Source organism: Balaenoptera borealis (assembly GCF_965194805.1).
Source record: "Balaenoptera borealis genome assembly, chromosome: 5".
Lineage (NCBI taxonomy): Eukaryota > Metazoa > Chordata > Mammalia > Artiodactyla > Balaenopteridae > Balaenoptera > Balaenoptera borealis.
In genome coordinates, this window is record NC_138862.1 from 110516781 (window position 1) to 110526183 (window position 9403).

The 9403-nt window shown below is 38.6% G+C and overlaps 1 long non-coding RNA gene across 1 annotated transcript in view; it reads right to left on the minus strand.

The window, feature by feature from the left end:
• The window catches only part of LOC309629943, a 71662-nt gene that overhangs the window by 9615 nt on the left and 52644 nt on the right, over positions 1 to 9403 (minus strand). The window lies entirely within an intron of this gene.

The window sequence follows — 9403 nt, forward strand, 5'->3', positions numbered from 1 at the left end:
CTGGTCCAAGCCACCATCAACTTTCTCCCCTGGATTTCTGCCATGGACTCCCAACCCTTCCCATGTTTCTGCTCAGAATACCAGGCAAAACAATGCTTTACAGTGTAAATCAGATAACGTCACAACTCTGCTCAAAACTCCCAATGGCTTCCCATAGACGTCAAGGTCTTTACAGTGGCCTCCAAGGCCCCACATAATCTACCGCCCTCTTCCCACCTCCCCTGCCCATTCCGCTCCTCCCACAGGGGGCTGCTTGCTATTACTTGAGCAAGGGAGGTGGGCTCACCTCACAGGCTTTGTTCTAACCGGTTCTTCTGCTGGAAATACTTTTCCACAGGATAAAATACTGAAATATATGCAACTTTGTAGAAAATCACAAAAATAAAATTAGATGCAAGTCCTTAAAGGGGCCCTACAAGTTAGGGACCTTGAAATTTCAGCTTCGCTAGCTTTACGGTAAATCCACTTCTTTTTCTTTTTTTTTCTCGGATGTCTGCTTGGCTGACTCACTCACCTCCTTCAAAGTTTTGCTGTAATCTTGCTTTCCCGCTGAGGCCTGCCAAGACCTCTCTGTGTAACACTGCAACGTGTTCCTCCTCTCGTCAACTTTTTTCCCCACAGCACTTATCTTTCAACATACTATATAATTAACTTATTAGATTTACTGCTCCTCCTGCACCACCTCGATAGACTGTAAGCTCCAGGACCCCCGGTCCCCAGAACAGTCTTGGCATAGAGTAGGTGTTAATAAACATTTGTAGAAAAAATGAATTGCTATTTCTCTAACGCCATTTTAAAAGCAATTGAAACTTCTAGGCCTGATATAGTCTAGGTACTCAGTTAGCCATCATCCTGAAGAATAAATTAATTTTAAAAAGCCATCATTGGATAAACAACAAGATACTACTGTATAGCACAGGGAACTACATTCAATATCCTGTGATAAACCATAATGGAAAAGAATATGAGAAAGAATGCATATATATATATAACTGAATCACTTTGCTGTATAGCAGAAATTAACACAATGTTGTAAATCAACTCTACTTTAATTTTTTAAAAAAAGCAACAACAACCAAAAAGCCACCATTGCTACAATTCATCCAGTATCTCGCATGTGCAAGCTCTTTTTTACATTCTCTTGACAGTCCCACTAGGTAGGTACTGTTATTATTCCATTTTACAGATGAAAGAACCAAGTTTAAATACATTGCCCATGGTCACACAGCTCAGAAACAACCAAGTGGAATTAAACCCAGGTGTGTCTTATTCCAAAGCCTGTAATTTTTCTATTTTACTGGTAACAAATGACATTAAAAATTCAGTTCCTGGGACTTCCCCGGTGGCTCAGTGGTTAAGAATCCACCTGCCAATGCAGGGCACACGGGTTCGAGCCCTGGTCTGGGAAGATCCCACATGCCGCAGAGCAACTAAGCCAGTGCGCCACAGCTACTGAGCCTGTGCTCTAGAGCCCGCGAGCCACAACTACTAAGCCCGCGTGCCTAGAGCCCGGGCTCTGCAACAAGAGAAGTCACTGCAATGAGAAGTCCGCGCACCACAACGAAGAGTATCCCCCGCTCGCCTCAACTAGAGAAAGCCCACGTGCAGCAACGAAGACCCAACGCAGCCAAAACAAAAAACAAAAACAAAAAAACTTCAGTTCCTTTCTGGCACGGCTGAGCGAGGCAGTAGGAAAAACTGCCTGAATTTGAGATTAATGCACAACTCCAGTAAGTACTTACTTTGAGACCCTGAGCAAGTTTCTTAACCTCTGAGTTTCAGTTTTCTCCTCTGTAAAATGGGTCTCACGAAGCCTACTTTGAAGGATAGATAAGAGAAGTAAAGGAGATAGTGTTTGTATCAAGGCTTTAATGAGCATTTAGTAAATATTTCCTGCAAAGGATCTGACAGAGTTTATGATTAAACACACACGTTCATAAATTAGCATTTGGAAGAGCGTGCAAGCCAGTTGCTATGGGAAAGTCAGTAGCCGGGCTTTTCTGGAGCCAAGCACACAGGGTTGGGCTCAGGAGAACACTGTGGGAGTCGGGCAGGGAAGCCCAGCTTTGCAAACCACAAGGCAATGAAAGAGACGCTCTTCTGAAGTTACATTTTGTCCTTGCCTCCCACAAGCTGGCTTGCTCACATCTTTCCGTAAGACCCTGGAGTAGGTCTTTTTTTAACACTGCACTGAACAAGTGTCACAGGATGTCTGAAGTGTCCTGGAATTGAGTCATCCCGTACAACTTCAAATATTTGAAGTGCTAAATGAAAGAAAAGCTCCAACCTCTTGTTATATTTCCGCCAAGCTTCTTTGCGAACAATGGATGAGGAGAGCCAATCTGGCAGTGTGAGGTGTGGGAGAGGTTGAGCCAAAGGCTATAGGAGGGCCTGTAGGTGAGGAGGGACAAGCTAGCACCCCCAAGACTCCAATTAACTCGGCTGAGAGCCCAGGGCTTGCTTCATGCACCCCAGAGGGGCCCACATCTTACACAGACCTTGGCATAGGGCAGCATTGATTCAGGCTACTTATTTTCTTCTGGAGACATTTTAAATATTTTTTAAATTAACAATTTAATCTTATGAAAGATGAATTAGCATCTGTAAGATATTATGAAAGAAAAATTTAAAAACCTACAACCCTAATGTGGCAACAATGAAAAATATGTATTTTATTAACACTGGGTCCATGTATCTAATATATGTAACATTCTTGGTTTTTTAGCTCATAATGCAGGGTTCTGTTATTGAGGAATGTGGGGCAGTTGGATTAAGTCTGGCTATAAGTAGCAGAGTCCTGAAAAATAACAGTTTAAACAAGATAGAACCTTATTTTTTTTCATTTAAAAGAAATCTTTAGGAAGTCAGTCCAGGAGTAGCAATGTGCTCTGTGGTCACCAGGGACCAGAACTCCTTCCAGCTTTGTGTGTCTGTCATCCTTGGGCTGTGGCACTTGATGGATGCTGGAGCTCCTCATTTGAAGCAGCAGGAAGGTGACAGGGAAACTGAAGGGTGTACCCCTTCCTTTTAAGGAGGCTTCCTATACATTCTACAGTTGCACCTTTTTTCTGCTTCCATCTGATTGGTCAGAACTTAGTCACATGGCCACACCCAGTTGCAAGGGAAGCTGACAAATGTAATCTATTAGCTGCGTGTACGGTGGCCAGAGAAAAATTAGGTTTTGTTATAAGGAATGGGAGGACGATATTGGGAGGCTATTCACAATCTTCTTCCACTTCCTTTCTAACTCTAAATTGTGATGAATAACTGAATACTCCCGGTGTTCTGAGTATTCGGTAAGAATGTGTATATAAATTAACATATTTAATCCTCATATAGTCAATAAAATGCCACAGGATGGGAGTCAACAGACATCTAAAATTATGAAACAAAGCAGGATACAATAACAAGCCAGGACCTGGGTTCAAATTCTGATTCATTTTCAATTGAGTAATCTCAGCTGACCTACAGTGGTAGTGAGTAAAACCCAGAAAACTATTTAAAACTTTTAAAATCTTTGAGTTAGCGATACTTTTGTGTAAATTGTTTAGTAGCAAGTTTAAAAAAAAAATCCTTGGGCTGTTTTCTATATATGATTTTTTAAAATATATTTGATAAGCTTAGGAGAATGTGATGATTAAATGTTTAAGTCTGATCTATTAGATAAAGAATTGTTTAAACTCTAAGAAAGATTTTGCTTGTGAGATTTATAAATCTGTACTGTTAAGTGTTTGAGAGTATAAAATGTAGTAAACTCATATTTGAAATGTCTAAAGGAATCTCATTAACTATGTAGGAGGTAGTGACTGTTTAAGAAATTCTCATTTATTAAAATTATGAATGAACTAAACATTAATCAAAGAATGAGTTCATTTGATTTATAAAAAGATATGGGGGCTTCCCTGATGGCGCAGTGGTTGAGAATCTGCCTGCCAATACAGGGGACACGGGTTCGAGTCGTGGTCTGGGAAGATCCCACATGCCGCGGAGCAACTGGACCCGTGAGCCACAATTACTGAGCCTGCGCGTCTGGAGCCTGTGCTCGCAACAAGAGAGGCCATGATAGTGAGAGGCGCTCGCACCGCGATGAAGAGTGGCCCCCGCTTGCCACAACTAGAGAAAGTCCTCGCACAGAAACGAAGACCCAACACAGCCATAAATAAATAAATAATAAAAAGTTAAAAAATATATATATATATGTTCTGGGACTTCCCTGGTGGTGCAGTGGAATCTGCCTGCCAATGCAGCGGACACAGGTTCAAGCCCTAGTCCAGGAAGATCCCACATGCCACGAAGCAACTAAGCCCATGTGTCACAACTACTGAGCCCGTGTGCCACAACTACTGAAGCCCACGTGCCTAGAGCCCGTGCTCCACAACAAGAGAAGCCACCGCAATGAGAAGCCCGCACATCACAACAAAGAGTAGCCCCCACTTGCTGCAACTAGAGAAAGCCCTCACGCAGCAAGGAAGACCCAATGCAGCCAGAAATAAATAAATAAATTTTTAAAAAATATATATATATGATCTAATATATAGCAGCATAAAAATATAAAAGTACTGTTTGCAAATAGTGTTTAATGGCTTAAAAATGAAAACTTTCAATATAGTGAATATTAATTAAAATCCAAGTAATTGGGAGTGTTCCTTTGCACACAGAAAAGCCCTCTCTATCATTAAAAAACCACCAGGAGTAAATGTCCATCAACGGAAGAATGGATAAAGAAGATGTGGTATATATATACAATGGAATATTACTCAGCCATAAAAAAGAATGGAATAATGCCATTTGCAGCAACATGGATGGACCTAGAGATCATCATACTAAGTGAAGTAAGTCAGACGGAGAAAGACACACATATCGCTTATATGTGGAATCTACAAAAAAGACACAAATGAACTTATTTACAGAACAGAAATAGACCCACAGACATAGAAAAACAAATTTATGGTTACCAAAGGGGAAGGAAGGGAGGGATAAATTAGGAGTTTGGGACTGACAAATACACACTACTGTATATAAAATAGATAACCAACAAGGACCTACTGTATAGCACAGGGAATGCTACTCAATATTTTGTGATAAACTATAAGGGGAAAGAATCTGACAAAGAATATATATATACATATATATATATATATATATATATATATATATATATATATATATATGAATCACTGTGCTGTACACCTGAAACTAACACAACATTGTAAATCAACTCTACTTCAATTTGAAAAAGAAAAAAATCACCAACAGGTATTATTTCCCCCATTTCACAAATGAAGTGAGGCTCAGAGTAGTTAAGTAATTTGCCGTATGTCCCACACTGGGTTTCATAGCTGGGATTCAACCTGAACTTTCCCGTCATATCTCAGGCAAGGCTAGAGTTCTGTTTCCAGAAGGGAGCTCAGGGCGTCCTGGCTCAGCAGCAGCTAGGAAGCTGAGGTTCAGGGGGACTGTCTTTCTCTCTCGCTAGAATCGAGGTACCTGGCTGAATGCCTCTGCACTGTGAGCTTCCAGGATCCCTCACATGAGTGATAGAAACAAATGCCATATTTGTATCATTTTGAGTTAATTTGTTTAATTGAAAATTAATATATACACATAATAAAAAAATCCAATAAAAGTTTAGAAAGTACAAGAGTCTATGAAAAGTAAGCTGTTCTAATTTTCCTCACTTTGGACCCCTGTAGTTCCCCTCTGCAGAGGCAACCACTGTGAATAATTTCTTGGGCATCTTTCCAGAATCATTCCACGCATATGCTAACTCAATCATAGCCACGTGTACATACTTCCCATTTTAAACTTTTCAGAGAGTATGTATACTCTCATATTATTTGAATATTTTTTTATCATGTGTGTATATTACTTTTTCCAAAATAAATAGGTAGTTTTGCCCAGTTTATTCAGTTGGGTAGGAAAGCATCTTTCAAACTCTGTTTTTTGGATCACAAGACAGTTCATGGGCATTCTCTAGGCATATCTGGAATCACACTACAGCTCTCCAAACTGCTCACTGATAACGCCAATCCAGAAGAACAGGCGCTGTGATGCAGGAGGTTGTGCCTGGGCGTGCCTTTGAGACAGTTTATCTGTGGTTATTTGTCCTTCTGTCTCTGGTACTTTGTTCTCAGCACAGTTGGATCACTGATGGATCACAGATGGAGGCTCGGATAGCTCTGGTTGGCTTCAGGATTCCAGACCTTTCCGAGGTGAGTTCCTCCGAGCTCTGCTGTAATCATAGATGTACAATAACTTGAAAACCGTGAAGCTCTGTAACTGGGCTTGAATACCAGGGAGCAGAGAAATCCCTGTTGAAGAATCAGTGGGAGAACTCTGAGAATTAACAGGAAAGTTCAGGAAAATGGCTTGTCATGAGAGAATCTTATAGGAATTGTTGCCTGGATACTAGCAATAATCAGTTAAGCCAGTGTTTCCCACATTGTGGGCATTAAAATATGACCTTTATCGTTTGGGGCTATATTCAAGTATGACTCTGCTGTTACTTACTAATTTTTCTTTCAATAGATTAATTTTTATTTAAATTAAATGTATGAAACTATTGTTCACAAAGTAGCCAGAACGTTACTTTTTAAATGTCAGTCAGGTCACATCACCCCTCTGCTCAAAATCTTCCAATAACTTTGATCTGCTTTAGAACATACATCGTCTACAAGGATCTTTGTGATGTGTGCCTCTACGTGCCCTCCTCACCTCATCTACATGCTCCATCCCCATCCCTTAGCTTCATCCACAGTGGCCCCCCTGCTTCTTCCCCAACATGTCAAGCTCATTCCAGACACAAAGTCTTTGCATTTGGGGGTGGTTCTGCCTGGAATGCTCCTCCTCTAGAAGAGCATTGATACATTTCACAACCTTGATACATTCTGGTCACAAATAGCTCTTTCTCAGAGAGGGTGATCTAACCGAACTGCCCCCAAATGACACTTGCTTGTCATTTTATGCCCTTTACCTTGCTTTACTTTCCTTCTCAGCATTTATTACCACCCAAAATATTATACAATTATTCATGTCTTTAATTATTACCTATCTCCCCTGGCTAGAATGTAAGCACCAAGAAATCAGGGGGCTTTACTTTTTAGTTCACTATTGTATTCCCAGAACCTACCATGGAGCCTAGAACAGAGTAAGTGCTTAATAAGCAATTGCTGAATGGAGGGACAGATAGAAAAATGGAATAGATTTGATTACTGAGGAATAGACCCTATTATTTAATAAAGGAAGCTTCACAAATAAATAGGATGAATGGATTAGTCAATAAAGGTTATAGAGAAAGCTGACTAGCCTTTTTTTTTTAAAGTGAATAGAGATACTTGTCACCATCATACAACTAACTAAATATGGATTAAAAATGTGGATAATTTAGAGAAAATAATTTTTTTTAAAAAAACTAAAAATATAGCTGAATTTTCTTCTGATTTCTCATTGGGAAAGAACTTTCTAATCTAAAAAACAGTGGAAAAATAATAAATGAAAAGTTCACTACATTTGAATTCATAAACTTAACTTCTTTAGGATATTTATTGCATTAAGCATTATTTATTTGTTTTTGCATTTCTCAGGGAAATGTAAATTATAATCACAATGAAATACCACTACACATCTACTACAATGGCTGAAAAACAGAACCCCAAAACAGGGAATTCCCTGGCAGTCCAGTGGTTAGGACTCCGCATTCTCACTGCGAGGGCCTGGGTTCGATCCCTGATTGGGGAACTAAGATTCTGCAAGCCTTGGGGCACAGCCAAAACAAAAAAAAACAAAAACAAAACCCAAAACAAAACTGGCAATACTGAGGACCAGCGAAGATGTGGAGCAAAGGAAATTTTCATGAAGTTTTGGTAGGAATATAAAATGGTCGATCCATTCTGGAAAATAGTTTGGTGGTTTTCTTATAAAGTGAAATATTCACTCACTTTATAACCCAGTGATCCCACTTTGAGGTATTTACCTGAGAGAAATGAAGATTTACGTTCAAACACTTGTATGTGAGTGTTTATAGTGGCTATATTCATTATTGACAAAAACTGAAAATAACCCAAATGTCCTTCAACTGGTATTTGGATAAACAAAATATGGGATTCCATACATATTACTCAGCAATAAAAAAGGAACAAGGTATTGACATATACAATAACATGGATGAATGTCTCAAATGCCTTATACTAATTGAAAGAAGCCAGACTTAAAAGGCTATATTCTATATGATTTCTTTATATGACATTCTGGAAAAGGCAAAACTATAGGGACAGAAAAGAGATGGGTAGTTGCCAGGGGCTAGAGGCAGGAGAAGGGAGGAGAAGGGTTGACTATAGAAGGACATGGGGAAGTTTTTTGGAGGTGATGGAAATATTCTATAAATTGAATGTGATGCTGGTTACCCCACTGTATGTGTTTGTAAAACTTCATAGAAATTTATACTAAAAGGGTGAATTTTACTGCGTGTAAAATATATCACAATAAACCTGACTTTTTAAAAAAAGAGAAATTTAGAAGGTAATCAAACTGGAAAATGTTTTTTAAAAAGCGTGACAAAGACTTTGTTATAAAGCAGAAAGTAACACACCATTGTAAAGCAATTATACTCCAATAAAGATGTTTAAAAAAAAAAAGCGTGACAAAGTATGTGTACTGTTAATAGATAAACAGTACATAAAATTGATGAGAAACACTAGTTGCTAAATAACAGAGGAAAAAACTGTTCATTCTAACTAGGAATCAACTAATTGAAATTAGAGCACATTGACATACCATTTCCCACATTTATTCTCTTCCTCCACTGCCTTTTTTTAAGGTTAATACAGAATGTGGGTAACGGTGTGGAGGGATATATATGCTCACACAATTTCAGTGAGAGTGTAAATTGCTTCATATCTTCCTGGGAAGTAGTCTGGCAGATCGATATCAAGAGATGAAGAAGAGTTCATGATTTTTATTACAGTAATTTTACCTCTAAGAATCTGTCCTAAGGAAATAAACCGAGGTGTGAGAATAGTTTTGTGTATAAAGATGATTGGCACAAATTATTTACAGCAGCAAAAAGTTTGGAACAGCCTAAGTGTCTGTATTAAGGTAATGTTCACAAAAATTATAGTTTATTCATATGAAAAAATAGTATAAGGTAGCCATTGAGAATGATGTTTTTGAAGAATTTTTAACAGAAAAAGTGCTTATGAAATAATGTTAAGAATATAGAATAGTATAAAAAGTATAATCTCAACTGTGTAAAAGTATTCATAAATAAAAAAGTTCAAGAAGTCAATTTGCTAACATGTTGACCATAGTTATCTGGGGTAACTGATTTTATTTTCTTTCTTATTGGCTTCTGTTTTTTTCTTAAAAATACCCCAAAAATGTTCTTGTGAAAGAAGCATTCTAATGT